The sequence below is a fragment of the Ambystoma mexicanum genome, chromosome 2p, assembly GCF_040938575.1.
Source record: "Ambystoma mexicanum isolate Mex_15411 chromosome 2p, UKY_AmexF1_1, whole genome shotgun sequence".
NCBI lineage: Eukaryota > Metazoa > Chordata > Amphibia > Caudata > Ambystomatidae > Ambystoma > Ambystoma mexicanum.
Window position 1 is genome coordinate 1,445,028,830 of NC_090923.1, and position 21,171 is coordinate 1,445,050,000.

Sequence of the window (21,171 nt, forward strand, 5' to 3'; positions counted from 1 at the left end):
GATATGTGTAATCCAGTTTAGTTGCTAATTTGCATTCACTTTGGTACTCAATATATATAACTGAACTTAGTTTTGTTTGTATTCGGGTCGGTATTCAATATTCAGCTGCTTCTCCTTGGATCACAACCTAGACTCAATAATCTAGATCCTGCCTTCAACTCGTTCATCATTGATGGCAAGACCATAAAGGTATCCAACGACACAAAAACCCTTGACATATATCTAGACTCTACACTATCCTTAACAAGACAAACAAATGCCATAATCTCCTCAACGGCCTACACATGTAAACTTATCACATCCTTCGAACATTCCTTACCACTGCCGATTGCACTACCCTTGCTAGAACCCTTATCATGTCGAAACTAGACTATTGTAACGCGATCTATCTAGGGACAAGCCAATGGAACCTAAACAAACTACAGGTAACACAAAACAATGCCATCAGGGCAGCACTAAATACCCCGTGATCTCATCATATTTCCGATACTAGACGTAGCTTACACTGGCTATCGGTCACCCAAAGAATGACCCTGAAATCACTGTCACTTACGCATAAATGCCTTGCCAATCAGGCACCGCAATACCTGTCTAACCGATTCACGTGCAACCCTTCTGATCACCCTCATAGAGCAGCCCAAGTACATTGCCTCCTATTACCCATGTTCAAGCTGCAGAAAGCAGGGGGGTGCAGCTTCCCGGTGCTCACCGCCAGGCTTTGGAACTCGCTACCCAACCCACTTAGAGCAGAATCCTCATTCCACTCCTTCATATGTAAAGCTAATACCTGGCTCGTAGTGGAGGACCACTAGAGCTAACATCAGACACCTTGGTCATAACAACCTATGTTTGTTTTTCTGCTGTGTGCTTTGATTTCCTGAGGAACACCATTGTAAATATCCTCTGATTGTAAATCGACATGTAAATATCTTTTGCATGTAAATGGACTTGTAAAATTGTTATGTATATGTATCTTTGTATATGTATCAGTATGCAACTGTAGCCCTAAGAAATGCGCCCAGATGCCTTTGGGCCAGGCGCGCTATACAAATAAACAAAATACAAATACAAATATGCATAGTTCAGATTAATGTCAAGTTTTTATTCGGTTTGGTATTCAATATGCATAGTTCAGCTTAATTCCAAGTTTGTATTCAGTTCGGTCCTACTTTACCTACATGTGGTCCGCTAGGAGAGCTCCGATTTCTGATGTGAATCTCTTCACCCGACACTCGCTGGTCCTCGGCGTTCCTTCCCGGTGGCTCCCGCTGCTTTCAGCTTTCTAGGCCGGCAGGCAAGTGGTGAAAGGAAGGTTCAGTTGTCATTACTCTTAGTTGCCTCTTCCTTCGTCCCAGTACTATCAAAAGTTGAATGCGGGCAAATGAGGGGAGAAGTTCTACAATAGCCCATAAAGGCCAGGGGAGGGTCAGGTTGATTTTCATAGGAAAAGGGGGACACCATGTCTCGCCTGTGGGTACCCCACTCCCAATCCTCAAAGATCCTTCCCCAGTTGATGCTCCCTCGCTTTTCCACCCCCAGTGTCGGTCCAAAAGCGATAGCCTTTCCCTGGCCACCTGAGAAGAGGATCCAGGGGAGTAGGAGTGAGAATAACCTCAGGTTTTTCACAGAGTTTATCTAAAGATGAGTAATACATGGGAGGACACAATCCATTTGAAGAACAAGTTACTTATCCCTGGTAACGTTCTTTCGAGTGAATGTTCCTCATCGCCCTTCCCAGCCTACCCTGCAGTAGAATTTCTGCACATTACAATTTACGCTCCTTCATTGTCTGATACTGTCTTGGACACACTAATGCCGTTAGTCCTGTAAGAAGAAGATAAAAAAAAAAGAGCTGATGCTAACGGGCGCTGCGTGCGTTATATATACCCGTAATGACGTCAACCTCGGGACGGAGGCCCTTGAGGGGCATCGAGTTGGCACACAGAGCCTTCTGACAAATTTTATTTTCCAAAGCAGCTAAAGCTGGAAGGGAAGATATCTAAAGATGAGGAATACGGGGGAGTACGGGGGCGGAACATCCAGTCGAAAGAACGTTACCAGCGGGTAAGTAACTTGTTCTTCTTGACTTAAGGGATTAGTTAGTTACCTTTGGTTAAATTCTGGGAGGGGCAGGTGTTATGGCAGAATATCATTGTTTGGGGTTATGCTGTTCCGTTTGGGAGACCTCTAAACTGTTGGCCTTCTTCCTCTTTGCTTTTTAGGATCTCTGATCTCTTCTTGTGGTCTGGCCGCTGCTGAAGTCCTCGTGCCCCTGAAACCCTTTTTGAGTATATGGGCCTATTTTAGCCCATATGGCTCCTAGCACAGGAATGCTTTTTAAGCACCACATTTTGGCCCTAGGCTGATTATATAACCCTACATGGCTTTTAGTTAACAGGCCGTTTGGAGCTATGTTTTAGTTTTGGCTGCACCATGGGCTCAAGCCGATTTACAACCTTAGTAGCCTAATGCATCTTATTGGTAGCCATTGGGGTACTAATGTACTTTCTTTTTTAACTCTTGTAGCCATTTTGTTTTTCGGGTAGGATCTCATGTACTGCTACATTTGGTGACACTATGGTTAACACATCCTTCACCTGGTTCTCCTTATAACTATTTTACCGCTGTCTTTTAGGATTACCTCTTGGTTGTGTACCTTGTTGTAGGAAGCTTCCATCACCCATAAGGGTATTGGAACCCCAATACGCCAACTATCTTCTTTGATTGAGCCGTCCTGGGTCGTTTTCACCATCGTCTTCATCCTGGAACCGTTTTCTGCAGGTTGGCTGCCCCTCTTTGTACTTTGAGCTGTCAGAATCTGCCTGGTTGGGTTATTTCAGACACTAGGAGCAATCTTTACTGTTGTGTTCTCTCCTGTCTATTTGATCCCACTCTTAGGAAGCCCGGTTGTTGTTCTTTTTGGCTATATGGCATGTCGTTGGTCTGGGGTTAAAGTCCCTGGGTGACCAGATCCTGAAAACCGCCATGCCAAAGAAGATATTGTACTCATCACGTAGTGTCATTCCTGAGCCTGGTTTTTGGGAACCATCGCCATGAGTACTTACCTCTGGGCCCTGGGTTGGTGAGTTATTCATGATGCCCTCGGGGATCCCTGTGACAGAATGTTTTTGCATCTCCCATTTGACTCATTTTTTCCATAAACTTCTACTAGCCATAATCCTCCTTTTCTTCTCTTCTTTCTGGTGTGACGGTGTCACAAACCTGCATTCAATCTCTTTAAGAAGCAATCCTTGCATCCTCTGGGGTGGGTTGCTGTTTTCCATAGACCCTTGGAGTAAACCTGGAACTTACCTTCTTTTCCCCATAACCGCAGTTTTATTTTTTTAATATCATATTTTGTTGGTTTTTGCATTGAAACCTGCAACAACAGACCCTGTCGGCGTCAACAAAGAAACAAAAAGAGGGAGACATTGGATTCAAATCAGTTACTCATGTCACATGCAATATTAACCATATTACTTTTATCATCTTGTATAACATCTTGCACCATGCTTCGGACAGAAGGCTTACATTGCATCTTCCCACCGTTGCCAGATTTTGCCAGCTTTTTCCGGGCATCCTCTTGCTCTGTATACTCTTTGCTCAATAACAGCACATAACTGTATATCTGTGGGCCACTGTTCATCCGTTGGCACTTCTGCAGCACCCCATAGTTTTGCAATATTTCTCTTAATTCCTGCTGTGGCGGTTAATAAACACAATTTTTCATATCGGGACAAGTCTTCCTCCCCCTCCATTCCCAGCAGAATCGTCTTGGGATTCCTGGGGATCGTTTGACCTAGGACCTTTGACAGTATATCACAGCATTGCTGCCAGTAGCGTTGTATACGTGGGCAGTCCCATAATATATGGAAGAACGTTCCTTCCGCAGTATGACAACGCAGACAGCTAGGTTCTGCTACCTTACCCGAGTGATACAATGCCACTCTCGGGTAGTACACCCTGTGCAGTATCTTTAATTGTATCAGACTTAGTCTGGCCGAAATGGCCACTTCACGTGGGTACATTAGGGCCTTAATCCAATCCTTTGGCATAATATCTCCCACATCCCTTTCCCATTTGGCTTTCAGACTCAACAGTTCAGGTGTGGCAAATGAGGTGATGGCAGCATACATAACCACGGTGACTTTTGTGGCAATCTGTTCTGTGACTATGTTTCTTTCCACTGTGGTGCTTTCTGGCATATTTGACAGGGCAGGTAAGTGTTGCTGTAATGCGTGTCGGAGTTGTGTGTAGTGATATCTTTCGGTTACTGGGAGGCCACATCTCAGCATTAGTTCTTCAAAGGGCTCTTCAAATGAGAGCCCTGTCTGCTATTACATCTCCCACTTTTTGCACAACGCCCTCCCCCCAAAGTTGGCCATTGGGGCAGTTTATTCACCTCAGGGAGGTTGCTATTCTCCCACAGTGGCTTTAGTGGTGTGACCTTCTTTTCCCATCCAATGAAGGTATGTATCTCTGCCCAGATTTTGGATGTCTGTGATGACATGTCTCTATGGATTGACGTGTGTGGTTTTAGATACAATTTCATAGTTGGCGCTGTTCTTATGTGTGGTAGCGTTTGATCATCATGCAGTGAATCATTGACCACAGACAACTGGCTAGCCCAGTAGTATGGAGTCGTGGAAGGCCAGTCCCACCCTCCCATATAGATCTCTGCAGCGTCTGAAGCGCTATTCTTGGGTGCCCACCGCTCCATAGGAGTTTCCTGATTGTGCAATCTATTGTCTGGAATATCTTTGTTGGTATGTGTATTGGGGCGTTTTGCAAGACGTATAGAAAGCGGGGGAGTGCCAGCATCTTAAGTAGGGCTGCCCTTCCCAATAGAGTCAGGGGGAGCGACATCCAGTGTCGTACGTCTCTTGCAAATCTTTCCATTATGGGTTGCAGGTTATCAGGTGTATATCTGTTGAGATCTCGCGTCACTTGGATACCCAGATACCGAAAGTGGTCATTCATGACTCTTTATGGACAGGACTCAGGGATCCTCCCCCCTGCCTCGTTGATCAGGAGCAGTGTGTATTTCTTCCAGTTAATCCTTAGTCCACTAAAGGCCCCAAATTGTTCTAGTAGTTGCGTCACCACTGGGCATGCCAAAGCTGGATTTTTTAGGTATATCAGTAGGTCATCCGCGGATAGGGAGACTCTGTCCTTCCATCCCAGTGAGCCCAGAAACCCTTTCCAGGTTTGCGATTCGCTCAATAGCGTAGCTGGCGGTTCCATTGCTAGTGCAAAAAGGAGCGCCGACAGGGGTCAGCCCTGCCTTGTCCCCTTTCCTAGTGTGAAGGATCTTGACACGAACCTGTTTACCTTGATTTCAGCTGTTGGTGAAGCATAGAGTAGTCTGACCCAACTCAAAATTTGTTCACCGAACCGCATGATATCCCAGAGTGCGTTCCAGTAGATTGAGTCGAACGCTTTCTCAAAGTCTATCCTCAATAGTGCTAATGGGACCTCTAGAGTCTGGGCGTGCTCTATTGCCAGGTGCAGTCTGCGTATATTCATCCTTGTGGATCTGCCAGGCATAAAACCACATTGATCCGGGTGGATCAAGGATGTTATAACTCACTGCAATCTCGTTGCCAAGACTTTAGCTAGGATTTTTGTCTCGCTATTAATCAGTGATATTGCCCTGTACGAGCTGCACTTATCCGGTGGTTTGTCGGCTTTGGGTATCACTACTATAGTGGCCTTTCTAAGGTCTGCTGGAAGGCTGCCCAATTCTCTGGCTTTGCGATACATATTCAGAAGGTGCGGGACGATCTCATTGCCTCCTATTCTCTTCCAGGTCTCCACAGGGAAACCGTTTGGGCCTGGTGTTTTCCCAGATTGGAGCTGTGCCATTGCCAAGAGCACTTCTTCTTCCGTGATTTCCGCCTCTAAGATAGTGTTTTGTGCAGTGCTCAGGTAGGGGAGGGTGATCTTATCCAATATGGAAGTCAAGGGGTTGACACTAGGGGCTTGGTATAGCTCTTCATAGTATTTCGCGAACCCTTCTGCTATCTCTGCGTCTGTTAGGAGCGGGTCAGTATTATCTGGCATGATCATACTCACCTGGCTATGGCCCTCGTCCCTTCGTTCCAACCATGCCAGCATCTTCCCTGCTTTATCCCCTGTCTCATAGATCCTGGCTCTCATTGCGCTGTGGGCCTGTCTAGCGTTGTCCATTGCCATGTTTTGCAATTTTTTTTGGGCCAGGGTCAAAGCTCTGTGTGTGTCTATTTGGTCCTGGGCATGATGGGCTCATTCAGCTTGTTTAACTACCTCTTCTGCCTCTTCTACTGCTTTTAGGTGTGCTTTTTTGTGCGCCGTGTTCCAGGAGATCATTTCTCCGAGAAGCACTGGTTTGTAAGCCTCCCAGAGTGTTATGGGACATTCCACCGACCCTACGTTTAGCTCAAAGTATGTTTTGCTTGTGGTTTGCATGAGTTCAGTTAGCTCCGGAAAGCCCAGACAGTAGCCGTTCAAGGGCCACAGTGGTGGAGGTGATGGTTTGGAGGTTTCTATCCATATAAATAGTGGGGAATGGTCTGAGATGCCCCTTAGTAGGAAATTTTCCTGCGTGGCCATATGTATCACGGGTGCCAGTAGGAAAAAGTAAACCAATCATGACAGTGAAGCGTGTACCCCGGAGTGAAATTAGTATTCTCTATCGCGTGGATGTAGATCTCCCCGTACATCCCGGAGTCCAAATGCTTTGGCGAATGTTGCCAATTTAGTACCTGTGTTGGGGTCTCTGCCTCGTAGGTGTGTGCGGTCTTGGATTACGTCCAGGACCTCATTAAAATCCCCTCCCAAAATCAGAATCTCAGACATATCCTCAATCAGTAGTGGTGATATATCTTGTATCAGTGTGGCTAATAATGTGTGTGGGGAGTAGACCGCCAACAAAGAGATTGTTTTGTCCCACAGTGTACCTGTAGCGAATATGAACCTACCTGCAGTATCCTGTGTTACCTTCGAGAGGGTGAATGGGAGTCTTTTGTGTATAAGTATAAGCACCCCTCTTGAGCCCATCGTGATTCCCTCTTGTATCGCTGCGCTGTAGTTGGTGCGTCCATAGAGGGTGCTGTTTGTGCCTGCCAGGTGGGTTTCCGGGGTGTGTCTGTTTAAAAATTGTAACACTAGTCTCCTCTTTGTACTGCTCCCCAGCCCATTCCTGTTCCAGGTCATCACTTTTAGGACCAAGGTCATCGTGTTACGTGTAGACATTTGGTGGTCTTGGTTGTGAATAACAGATGTCTCGTGTAAAGCAGCTGCCAGTAGTCCGAGCCTCTGTTCGGTGCAAATCCATGAGTGTGCTGTGTAGACTGAGTTCTGGCCGAATCCGTGTACGTCTCAGTGTATCCCTCCAATCATCCCAACATTCAACATACAATTTGAAATTCAAAATTACACAAACTTGCCCTTCCTCTGCCCCCACCCCATACTACGTTCCAACTCGAAGCATCTGTCGCCCGAACTATAGTCAGAAGACAACTATCTATTTGTTCCCGACTATGAACATTATATTGTTAACGGTTCTACGTGATTTCATCGCCGCACTTTTCATCGCAGGGTTTTTTGCCGCGATTTTTTTTTTCGAAAAAAAACGCATTTTTTTTTGGGGGGGGGTAACCCCACCCAAACCCCCCTTTCTTTTTTTTCTTTTTTTTACATCCCGAACACCCAAACCCATTTTTAAAAAAATGTAGCCCCCCTAAAAATGAATGTTTTTTTTTACGAAAAAAAAATCGCGCCAAAAAACCCCACGATGAAAAGTGTGGCGATGAAATGACGGTATACCATTGTTAACACCCTAGCATAGCATAGGCTCTACTTGGCCTTGCACCACAGTTCTTTCTGTCTGAGGCGCACAAGGTTTCCTTCACAATTCTGCGTTAGGGGGTGGCTCAGGGTGAGCCGCCAGCTGTTGTGGATATATGTGATCCATTGTTCCAGTGTGCCTGGGGAGTTGCATCTTGTCCTTGTGTTCAGAAAGTAATGACAGTTCGCATATCTGAAATTCCTTTTAGGCATTGTCCTCCTGCTGCATTGCTTCTGGGTGTTGTTGCGGTCTGTCACGCAGTGGTCTGTTGAACCGTGGTCTGTTCCGTCTGCCCTCCAGTCTCCCTTGTGCACTCCAGTCTCCATCGGTATGTCTTTCAGCCCAGTTCCATGCTTCCTTGGGGTCCGTAAAATGAACTGGTGTTATTGTGGAATATTTTAAGCTGTGCAGGGAAGATCAGCCCATATTTGCCATTCAATGCTTGTAGACGCCTCTTGAGCGGGTCAAAGGACTGACAAGCTATTTGTACCTCTCGGGTGAAGTCCGGGAAGAATGCAATTTTGGAGCCGTTGTATGTGATGGAGCCCTTTGTCCTTGCCATCTCGAGCACGGCATCTCTGTCCCTATAGTTCAGGAGTTTCATGACGACCATGCAAGGCGGCGCCCCAGGCACAGGTCTTCCAATGGGTATGCGGTGTGCATGTTCAATCGAGAAGAATTTGGAGAAGGACTTTAGCTCTAACAGGTCGGCGAGCCAGTGTTCAAGGAATAATTCCATGCTTGGTCCCTCGGCTTTTTCAGGCAGGCCAACAATTATTGGGTTTTGCTCAACCTTCACTTTCGTCCACTCTCCCTTCCAGGATTTTAATGCGCTCCAGTCACCAGACATTTGCTGATTTACACTTCTTAGGTTGTCTTCTGTCTCTGAAATGCGAGCTTCGGCCTCTCCTGTGCGGGAGTTAAGCTTTTGTAGGTCATGGCGAAGGAGGGATACTTCCGTGCCTATACTGTCCATTTTTTTCTCCATTGATGACCGAGAGCTAGCTATTGCTCCCATCACGTCCCTGATTGTCTTCACTGCTTTCCGGGTCCATGGACATGGTTTGTTCTGGCTAAAGGGTCGTGGGCACTGTCGTGTATTGATCCATCCTGCTCTGCGTGGTAGATTTCTTGGGTTTATCTTTCCCCATGTTGAAAGCTTTAGTTGTAATATGAGAGGTGATCCTCCTCGTCCCGTGTGGCGGCTGTATTGCATGCTGCGCCAGTGTCTCGTTGCTGTTTGCCGGCTCAAAAGCGCAGCTCACAGGAGCGTGTGTCATGGTATTAATGGTGGCCGGTGCCGAGCAGCAATGTGTCGCGGTGAGTACCGGTTCTGATTCCACTGCTGAGCCCCGTAGGAGGTGCCGGCCACGGGTGATTCGGCGTTCAGCTCCTTACCTTTCCCTGAATGTGCCGTGCCTATACGCGGGTTTGTGGTTCTCTGTTGTTTCTGCGATTATTGTCAGAATGCGCCTCCACTTCAAATCAGGATTTATATATTCCTATGGGGAGATGGTGGCGTGTGCCTGCCCTGATCCCAATGAGCGTTATGTTCTGGTATGTTTTGCCGCCTCGCCGGCAGTGTTATGTGGGTGCGCAGCACCTGTTTTGTGAGCAGACACGGCCGACCCGGGTCAGTTCTGGTGTTGGACACGCAGCTGCGTGAGACTCGATAGCATCGGCCACCCACAAGGCCTGTGGACACCCACGCTCCACATAGCCCTGTCTCTCGTCCTTATACTCTCCCCTCTTCCTCCATTGTTGCCTTCTAAGTTCACACGAAGAAGTCCGTGGGATCAGGTTGAGTGAGTGAGGTGGTCACTGTGTGCTGCTTTCCCTAGATTCGCAGAGGTCCCCTCCCCGAGACTGTCACAGGATCCCCTCTGCTATTACCATTCACCCATCCTTGGGCCCGTTTCCACCATCAGGGTGTCTGGAAGGCAATCCGGGGCTATATTAATTGGTGGGCGGCAGGGGTGTGGTCTGGTCTAGGGTGGCAAGCGCTGCACACAGTGCGCCTCTACAAATGTTTTCCCCAGGAGCACGGCGTGCAGATGGTCTGGATCACCCGAGCGGTCTCGCTCACCGCACCTTCACCCCACCCTCGGGGCGTCTCCTCGCCGACTCGGTGGTGCCGGTGCAAACCCTGCGTGCCCTGCAAGTGGGCAGCATGGTGGGGCCTACTTCTTCTTACTACCAGGGAGGCGTCTCCGATATGGACACGGTGGAGACCCCCACACACCTCTGGGGCCTCAATGTGGCATTGGAGGCGGCGGTGCTGGCCGGCGCTGGATCACCACGCTTGTGTCCCACGCGCCTTTCTCTTCTGATCCACTGCAGGCTCCCACACAGCGTGGCCGCAATCAGCCCGGAGATCGTTGGCTCCCACGTTCCCTCGGTCACCTTTAGTCAGCAGGGGAGCTTGACAGGAGGAGCTTGCAGCCTCATGGTGATCGAGTCGCAGTGCCCTCTACTGCCTCGCACTCACGGTGGCCATGTTGGTTGTAACGCGGCGTCTGACCCACCACTTTCGACAGCCAATAACTCCGGCTCCACGGTCCGATTCTGCTTCTGCTTGCTACCAGATGGCACCGCGTGTGTTAGCAGCTGGATTCTGGTTCTTTTATAACTGGTGGATCAATATTTCCCTGGATATGAACAGGATATTGCCAGCGGCCAAGGAGCACTGAGGAATCACGTCATCATCGTGTGCTGGTTGGCCGCCCCTCCAACCCCTCCCCCCACATAACCGCAGTTTTGACTACAGACAGTGTCCTGATTATTCCCATGGGGAACTTTTGAAGTTAACTGAAAATCTCCTAAATGGACCTTGAAGGTGCTTTCTTGTATTTGGACATTTTCCTTGGGGTCCATGGAGTTTTTGGCCAAAGGCTAGAATTTTAGCAAGCACCACTGATTTCATCTATAATTTTAAAGACTTTCATTCCACTTCTGTCTCTGAAAAATGCCTTGTTACAATGTAGAACTGCAAAATAGTACTTCTAGGAGTGTAATGAGTCTGGTAATCTAAACCTTATTGTGCTCTGACATTTGGTGGCTTCTGACTGTGTTAGAAAGTATTGACCCTTTTCCTCCCTGTAGGCCCTACATTTACTGTATGAATCTGTGCCATTTGAAGTATTGATGTTACTATGCCTGAGGGGTTTAGACAATCCTATGATCGTTTTCTGTGATGGCATAAGGGGTTCTGATCATGACTATCTTAATGTATGTTTATGTTGTCTGGGGTTCCCATTTGTTTTTCCCCCCACTTACCCATGAGATGTGCCTACCACCAAATAGTGGGCGACACAGGGAGTTTAGGAGTGGTCTGGGGATTAACTGCCTATTTACTTTTTGCTATACTTAATCTATGTTTTACTAAGTGTTATATTTTAACCTAATTGACCTTATATAGATATATGTGTGATTAATGAAAAGTACATATTTTGCAGTATGACTGTGCAATGTGCTTTCTTCGGTTAACACTGCAGAATTACTATATTTCACTACCAGCCTTTCTACTTCCCTTGAGTTAAGCCTGACTGAGTACGGTCTTTTTTTTGGTGAGAAATACTGTTCTACCTTTAAGTTAGATGATTGCATCAGCAGGGTTCTGCAAAAATCTCCCTAATAGTGGGAATGTTTATTGTGGTCCCCTTGTCCTCTCCCTTCTCCAGCAAACCAGTTCAATGTAGTGTTAGTTGACAGTGCAATCAGGCTTGAAGCCATTTGCATGAGAAATGTGACTTCCAAATCATTTGCTAGTGCTCGCCTTTGCATCTTTTCCAAGCAAGCTTTCCCAAAGGAGGCTGTCTCTGGCAGGAGTACCAATTTCACTACAATGTCTCACTACATGATAGTCGCATGGTGGAAGTGGGGTTCACCTTAGAAGTTCTCCACCGCATACTACATGCCTACCAATGGATTAATGGAAAATTAAACAAAACCTTAAAGAGCATGATAGGTGCTTTGAGGATCCCCTCAGGAGGTGGATCGCATATTATCTAGCCTCCGTATTTCCTATCGAGAGTGTCTTTAGAATGGAGTTGGTTTCAGTCCTGATCAGTGGAGTAACTTTCCTGAAAATGTTGGAGGGGACATGACATCTGAAGAAAAGGTGCCCCAGCCAAATGAATGTGGACAAAATGGTGTGCCATGAAAGTTGGGGGGGACAAACACCCCGGTGCCCCCCTAAAATGATGCCCAGGTCTTCATGAGCTACTCCTTGGCCTTGGAATTCCCCCTTGCCTTAGTCATGGAAGGATGCAATGCTCCCTCTCCAAGTCCAAGGATTGACTTGATAGACTATGTGAAGGGTCTCAGGAGGAGGGTATCAAACATTATGGCCAATTTATCGGAGTACCCAAAGACCTACTAAGCTCTAATCAAACATTGGTATGATCAGAAGGCCTCCCACATTATATTCAAGCCAGCACAAGACGTTCTGTTGATGGAGCCTACCAAGTCTAGGGCTTTGTAAGACAGTTACGTTTGACCTTACATGGTGGTTACACAATTGGGGGAAGTAAACTGTTGATCTAGGTGACGGCAAGGAGGCTTCTAGCGTCTTCCATATCAACAGGCTTAAGCCTTCACCAAGGCTTGAAGAATTGTCTGCCTTGTATTTGGAGGTGTCACAGCAGACCTCTCCAATATCTCCTCAAGAGGTAACCTAAAGATGGTTAAGTAGATGGAGTTAATCTATCTCCACAACAGAGTCATGGTCAATAGAACACCTGCAAAATGCTGTTGGAGCAGTAGGCCTCTCTGTTTTTCCTAACTCCAGGTCTTATCCCATGGTGTGAGCATGACATAGACTCAGAAGATGTTCTGAGGTTACAGTGTCAGCGATCACATCAAGACCTAGGTCACAAGGGTGATTGGTCTATGGGGGATTACACCCTCTAGTAGTCGTTGGTCCAGTCCTATTGTTATAGGACCAAACTTAGGAAATCAAGACTTCAGTTTCTGTGTAGGCCATAGAGGTCTAACTCTGTCACAAAGACAGATACTTTCCCTTTGCCCAGAACTGAGGAGCTCCTAGAGGGACTTGTGGGTGCAAAGATTTTGAGCACTTTGACCTCACTTTGTGTCAGACCGTGCTAAGGAGCGAATAGCATTTTGTACTTTCGAAGGCCTTTACCAATTCACGGTAATGCCTTTTGGGCTGCAAAATGTACTTGCCTCATTTCAAAGGCTATCCAGCAATATCCTAAGTAGTTTGCAGATTGTTTGTGTTGTCTACTTAGATGACATAGGCTTCGAGAAACAGATGAATACATCATTCATGGTGACTGCCCCTCCATACCGTAAAAGTGAGAAACGCTAAGCACTAAGGCAACCATACTGCCTTTATCCCGGATCAATACAAGAAGAGATGGACCTGATGTAACCGAAGATGGCGAGAACAAGTGACCTTACTGTCAACTGACACACAAGTACAATACACATGAAGCAGATATGCACTCACCATGAAGAAACACAAACATTAGGGCAAACGTGCATTTAGATACAAAGAATATTGTTTGCATCATATAGCCATGAAGAACATAACATAATCAATGTATAGGCTGAAACGCAACACAAAGGATATACACATATAGCTTTCTAAACGTAGAAACGCCTCATTAATGAGTGGACATCTTGAATAAAATGGACAGCGAAGCCATATTAGAGTGAATGAGAAGCTCTTCAAACTTGAGCACTTATTGCTCTCCCTGCTTTATATGGATTGTTAATAAAACGGGCTTTGCCAATTACTTTGACTATTTCCGTTACTTGGGTGCAGGATTTCCTGGCCTTTCTGTTCTACTTGCACTGGGGCTTTACAGCGGTCTTTGCATAAGAGCCTTTAGTTCTACTTGCTATAATCATGTGTGCCACCTTAGTCAGGTGTTGCAGGCCATACAAAAGGCCATCCGGGCCATAAAGGCTTAGTGCCATGTTTGGCAGAGTTCAGTGTCCTACATTGGACACAATTTTGAAGGGCGTTGGATTCAGCCTCTTCCCAGTAAAGTACAGGCAGTATAAGACTGGGACACCATTACCACCCAAATGCAGGTGAGATCCTTTCTAGATCTCAAGGGCCATTTCAGGATCAATGTAGCTGACTGTGGAACTATAGCAGCCCACCTTGCAGTGATCACATTTAAAAAACGTCCTGTGAAGGTTGTTTGGACATCGGTGTGCCAAAGAGCCTTCCTGGGTTTGATGGTTACCATCTATAAAGCTCCAGTGTTGCACCAATTTAACATAAGCCTTTAATTCAACCTCTGACTTCAGTTTGGGGTGAGGAGAGTAAGGAAGAAAGTCCTCTTTTACACACTTTTTGTGAGTCCCGTCAACTTTTTTGGCTGCCAACTCATCCGGTGCCAACTGGGGTTGCAAATCTTATATGTATATCGCTCACTGGAGAACATTTTGGAACCCAAATACTGGGGCTACCACCAAGACGCCCTTTAGTTTCCCTGGATCCAGTTGCATGACCCAGACAGTTGTATTGGTTCTAGTTGGGGGCGGTGTACCTTACAAAAGTGGCTGCAAAGGTTGTAGCTGTTTTGGCACTCTGTAAGCCTTTTTATTATGAAGGCTTCCAAAATGGATCCTTTAATGGTGTGAAATCAGGTTACCAGGAAGCTGTGTTTATTTGCTCATTTGTGAGATGTGGTGATTGAGAATGCCCAGGTAAGGTAATTGACCTGTTTTGGGGGCTGGCCAGGAGCTCACAGATGAATGCGTAGGGTTATCTGGAGTAATGTGCAGGGGTTTGCTGTCTACTATTCCTCTGAACTCTACATCCTCCGAGTTTTCCCAGAGAATGCCAGTGGAAATTATGTTTGGTGGCTAGCATTGGTTAACTCGCCCATAGAGTAAGAATGGTGCTTTTGAGTATTATTGGCAGTTTAGTTTAGTTTATGCTATTATCTGTATGTTTTTTTTTCGAAATCCTGTGCACAGCTTTATTATATAAAAGATATCATTTTCCAGATAGATTAAGTGAACTTTTACCTGATTGTGCAGTAATCAAAGGTTTTAGTGTACCTTTAAACCAGTTCTCTCCTTCTGAAGGATTGACTTGACTGGCCATGCCATTTTACATCTTAGTGAGTCAGGTAATCACCCGGTAAGCCAAGTAACGGGACATATCGGGGCCATAGAAATATAGCCTAAGAAAAATCTTAGTACCCTAAAAAAACTCTATGATCCATCTCATATTGCACATTCCAAGATAGGGGTTGTTACATTCCTGTATTTTCTTGTCAGGTGCAAACGGGCTACCTCCACTTCTCATGCCTAGATTGTATTAAGGTGGTAAGTCTACCCTTCCTTTTGGTACATTGACGTACTCAGCGGCATGGCAGCCAACACCTCACCTGCCTCCCATAAAAGAGCTCAGTGCTCATCTAAGAGCAGGGAGAGGAGAATAGGAGCCCCAGGGGGAGAGCCAGACCTTGGAGGTACCCAAGTCAAAGAAGGAGAGAAAGCTAAAACCCTGCTAAGGGCTATTTCTCTGACATTGGCAGATGCCAGATCCAGCAAAGGTGCGAAAACCAAATGGATGCTGAGGGCTACATCTCAGATGCTGGCCGATGGTGTCCAGTTATAATGTCGACTGCAAAAAGTCGAATGCAAAAATGTCGGGGGAAAAAATGTCGAATAAAAATGTCAAATGTATTTTTTTTTTATTTGTATGTTTTTTTGGGGTCTAGCTAGTAAAAATAAACTGGGGGTTGGGGGGAACCCCCCCCCATTAAAAAAAAAACACATTCGATTTTTTTTTGTTGACATTTTTGCAGTCGACATTTTCACTATAAACCCTGGCCGATAACAGACGTTGTTTACTGGTTGCTTGCTGCCCACTGACATGTGGCTTGAAGACTTCTGCAGTTGCAGGTCTTCACATAGTAAGTTCTGAATTCCCTCTGTTGCATTTTTTCAAATACAAATAATATGCCTGTGTCCACAGTGGGGTCCCTGAGTTAGGCTAGGGATGGGAGAAGGTTGCTTGGGGATCCTCTGTATACCTGTGTCTGCATTGTAGTGTGGCCGGCGGTCTCTGGCCCCCATGGTCCCTCAATCCCCACCCTCTAGCCTCTCTCATGTGGCCTTGTCAGAACACCCATGCTGTTAGGCTGAACATCCTACTCTCTGTGTTGCAGTGTCCCTTGGTTTTTCACGTATTCTCTGATTGTTTTATCAATGTTATCTCTGATGCATTCATTATTATGAGCTAGGAGTTATCAAAGACATAAATACTCTTTGAGCCTCTTGAGCAACACTACATCCCCAATGGTCAGAGTACACTATGTACCCTGTTCATCCCATGCAGGTAGCATCGCAAAACTTATGTGTGGGCTTTACTGGTTGCTGGCAGCCGTTTTCTAATTTTGGAAGTATAATCCTAATACGCGCTAGGGTTTACGTACAAGTGACTCACCTGTAAAATCCATTACAAAGCCGAGGAGCTGGCAGATCCCAAATGCTCATGGCTCTGGCTGCCATCAAGTTCCACGGCAGCAGTGGTCAAGTCTAGGTAAGACTGGTTTGTGAATGGTGTATGGATTCAAGGCAGAATCTGCAACCTGGAGTTTAGCAGACAATCTGAGAAGTCCTCTACAGAGAACAAATAAAAGATAAAATAGCTTGCACTATTAGCTGTAACCATCTCAGGTGGGCCTGAATCACTGCTTAGTTATGTGTGTGAGAATGTCCATGTTCGTGTCAAACTGATCACACCCATAAGAGTATTGTCGCCTGAAATACTCGGTACATCTCCTCTAAGCAAGAGAACCAAAAGTAACTGAACACATATGTTTTGCGTCTTTGAGAGCCATTAGTAAGGTACAGCTACCTCTCTGGTGCAGAAATCAGTGGATCCACATCTAGATATCCTCACTCAGGGTTAAACCCCAAATAAATCAAAATTAGCCAACCAGTTGATATGTCCTCATATGCAAATGAATAAACGCTAAAATAGCTTGTTCCTTGGGCTGCAATTAACTCAGGAGCACATCACATACATTTTAGCTACCATTACCATACCAGGGGAGAATATCCACTCGCTTGCCAGTCTGAGTCTGCCCTTAAAGGTAGTCCACTTCTAACTGGTGGGCAAATCTCTTCTGAGCACGGATACTAAAAGCAAAAATAGGTATGTTTTTTTTGCCTCATTTGGCTTCATCAGTAAGGTGCAGCTTCCATAGCTGGGATTTTACCTTGAAAGACAAGAACTTGGCGCCCCTCACCGATTTGGTGACTACCAAAATATTTGAATAAATGCAACTCTGTTCTTTGCACATGGGACCTCCCCTGTGCCTCAGTGAATTTGTATGGTCTGCTTCTGATAATATTCAACTTCCTGGAAGAGCTTCTGAACAAGGAAGAAATTCTGACGCGAGGATTAGACATAAGGAGGGCCTGGTCTTACCTGCAATATTCCAACATCGCGCCTGATGGTTAAGAGAAAGGCAGCAACTATAGGAGCCGAACTTCCTTCAACTTAGATGAAATCAAAGATGGTACTTAGGGCCTCATCCCAAGTTGGGTGATATCTTGGCAGTAAATCCACTGAAATACCACCCAACACAAATACTGTTACCACCACTTGGTCTGGCGGTATTACCGCTGCATTACAAGTGACGGTGTAAGTCCACATTTCTTTGGAGTCCATAGGACCCAATGGGGCATTTTCACCGCAATTACCGCCGCGGTAATTGAGCCATGGTAATTACACCGAAAATGGGTGGAAAGTCAGCACATTTACCTCCGTCTAAGAGCTGGAGGTGATTCCTCCAACTTTCCCCGAAACACGTGATTGGGCGGTACAGTAATGCAGCAGTAACACTATTGCCACCACATTTTTACCTCACCACCCAACTTATAGTGAGGCCTGTAGTCTTCTTGAGTGGGCGGGAGCAACCTTCTCACAAGCAGAGAAAGAAAAGGCAGAATCCCTAGTTTTGACATGTTGGCCTCTGGGAATGTGCATTTGTAATGGCCAACATTTTTGGTGTCATTTTATTGTCTAGTTAGTTGCTAGTGACTCATTCACTGACAGGTCCTTATGTGTATCAGCTGATTTTGACTTGGTTTCACCAAAACAACCATTCGGGCCCAGTTTATAAAATCATCCTTTTGATCCATCTGGAACCGCAGAAGGCAGGAGAGCTCCCTACGATGTTAGCTGGGAACAGTCAGTATTTCAAAGGCAAGCGCTGCCAGGACAAAGGAGAGCTCCACCAAAGTGAAATTACTAGAGACCCTTTGATTCATTCAGGGCACATGGGAGAGAGGGTGAAGTTAGAGTAGCCAGGCGACAAGTACCAGTCCACGGAAGGGTCTGGTTCCACCATTTTGGAATCTCCCAGGGCTTCCACACTTCCTATGCACCATCCACACTTCCTATAGACAAAGAACTCTGGCACTGATATAACCAGGCAAAAAACTCTGAAAGCAGGACCCAGGACTGGACTCTTCAAGAAGGCACAAAGGAGACCATTCGCCTCAGGCAGATTGACCACCCCTCGGTTGTATCATCATTGTACTAAAGAAGAAGGATTACACCCGGACGTTACCTGGCTGCCCCACTATGTTGTAGAATCTTTCGATACTAGCCACTGGGCAGTATTTTGATTACTGCATTCCCATTTGATGTGAGAGCTCTGGTTTCCCTCAGACTGCCACCATTTGCGCCGGCATGTTTCCTCATCGACCTTCCTTTTGGCCACACCTGAAATGCACACACATCTGTTTAGGATGCATGCATTTATTTCCCTCTGGTGCGTATGTTTTCATGTATCTGCCTCAGGTGTGAATGTTTTTGACACACCACAGATGCATCAAGACGTGCGCATCTTTGCAGATGAGCGTCTTTTCCACACACTTTGAGGCCGATTCATGGAATAATTAGCGCGGCGCAAGTGGGCAAAAACGTGCGAATCGCAGTGGAATAGCGAAAATCGCAGTGCAAGTGCGAAAATCGCACGAAAAGCAGCGCACGTCGATTCATGGAAGGCCGTGCGCGAGAAAACCAGCGGATGTGCGATAAAAAAGTGCGCGGCGCACGTTGGCGCACGTTGGCGCACAGGCCATCTAACAGCGTGCGCCAGGTCACAGCGAAAATCACACAGGCCACAGCGAAATTCGCACATAGCGCAGCGCACGCAATAAAAGTAGGCGGAACACGGGCGTAACACTCGGAATGGGGAACAACTTGCCAAAACGTGGGCGTCACGGGGGAAGTACAGGGCACAAGTGCGCGGAACGCCCACACGCTCGCCTACAACACGTATTCATGGAATAGAATAGGGGAAAAAAGCGCACGCTCAAACCAGCGCACAGGCACAAACACGACCGCCACAAGAAAGGAGGCGGTAGCGTCTCTGCGGCTGTAAGAAATGTGCGCCAAAAGGTGCTCCAACAAATAGCACCTATATACTGCCATGATGAATGTCCCATACTGTGGCCCTCCAGGAAAAATGACGTGCAAAGGGGTACCCACAAACACGGACACCCGCTGACAAAAAATACGTGTGCATGTATACCGGGGTGCGCGGGAAGTGTCACACGCGATTTGCAGGGTACGTGCATCACAGGGGTTCGCGTGAAGTTATTCACGCGATCGGGCCTGGGGGAGCGGGCTACGTGTATTACAGGGGTTCGCGTGAAGTTCCTCACGCGATCGGGCCTGGGGGAGCGGGCTACGTGTATTACAGGGGTTCGCGTGAAGTTCCTCACGCGATCGGGCCTGGGGGAGCGGGCTACGTGTATTACAGGGGTTCGCGTGAAGTTCCTCACGCGATCGGGCCTGGGGGAGCGGGCTACGTGTATTACAGGGGTTCGCGTGAAGTTCCTCACGCGATCGGGCCTGGGGGAGCGGGCTACGTGTATTTCAGGGGTTCGTGTGAAGTTCCACACGCGATCGGGCCTGGGGGAGCGGGCTACGTGTATTACAGGGGTTCGCGTGAAGTTCCTCACGCGATCGGGCCTGGGGGAGCGTGCTACGTGTATTTCAGGGGTTCGCGTGAAGTTTCACACGCGAATAGCCTGGGGACGTGAATTTGAGGGGTGCGCGGGAAGTTCCACACGCGATCGGGCCTGGGGGAGCGGGCTACGTGTATTACAGGGGTTCGCGTGAAGTTCCTCACGCGATCGGGCCTGGGGGAGCGGGCTACGTGTATTACAGGGGTTCGCGTGAAGTTCCTCACGCGATCGGGCCTGGGGGAGCGTGCTACGTGTATTTCAGGGGTTCGCGTGAAGTTTCACACGTGAATAGCCTGGGCGCGTGAATTTGAGGGGTGCGCGGGAAGTTCCACACGCGATCGGGCCTGGGGGAGCGGGCTACGTGTATTACAGGGGTTCGCGTGAAGTTCCTCACGCGATCGGGCCTGGGGGAGCGGGCTACGTGTATTTCAGGGGTTCGCGTGAAGTTTCACACGCGAATAGCCTGGGGACGTGAATTTGAGGGGTGCGCTGGAAGTTCCACACGCGATCGGGCCTGGGGGAGCGGGCTACGTGTATTACAGGGGTTCGCGTGAAGTTCCTCACGCGATCGGGCCTGGGGGAGCGGGCTACGTGTATTTCAGGGGTTCGCGTGAAGTTCCACACGCGATCGGGCCTGGGGGAGCGGGCTACGTGTATTACAGGGGTTCGCGTGAAGTTCCTCACGCGATCGGGCCTGGGGGAGCGTGCTACGTGTATTTCAGGGGTTCGCGTGAAGTTTCACACGCGAATAGCCTGGGCGCGTGAATTTGAGGGGTGCGCGGGAAGTTCCACACGCGATCGGGCCTGGGGGAGCGGGCTACGTGTATTACAGGGGTTCGCGTGAAGTTCCTCACGCGATCGGGCCTGGGGGAGCGTGCTACGTGTATTTCAGGGGTTCACGTGAAGTTTCACACGCGAATAGCCTGGGCGCGTGAATTTGAGGGGTGCGCGGGAAGTTCCTCACGCGATCGGGCCTGGGGGAGCGGGCTACGTGTATTACAGGGGTTCGCGGGAAGTTCCACACGCGAATAGCCTGGGCGCATGTATTTCAGGGGTTCGCGGGAAGTTCCACACGCGAATAGCCTGGGCGCGTGTATTTCAGGGGTGCGCGGGAAGTTCCACACGCGAATAGCCTGGGCGCGTGTATTTCAGGGGTGCGCGGGAAGTTCCACACGCGAATAGCCTGGGCGCGTGTATTTCAGGGGTTCGCGGGAAGTTCCACACGCGAATAGCCTGGGCGCGTGAATTTGAGGGGTGCGCGGGAAGTTCCACACGCGAATAGCCTGGGCGCGTGTATTTCAGGGGTGCGCGGGAAGTTCCACACGCGAATAGCCTGGGCGCGTGTATTTCAGGGGTGC

The 21,171-nt window shown here is 47.7% G+C and overlaps 1 protein-coding gene across 8 annotated transcripts in view; it reads left to right on the forward strand.

Moving 5' to 3' along the window:
- SLC4A2 (solute carrier family 4 member 2) overlaps positions 1 to 21,171 on the forward strand; it is a 1,509,271-nt gene that overhangs the window by 1,153,095 nt on the left and 335,005 nt on the right. The gene's annotated exons all lie outside the window — the stretch shown is intronic.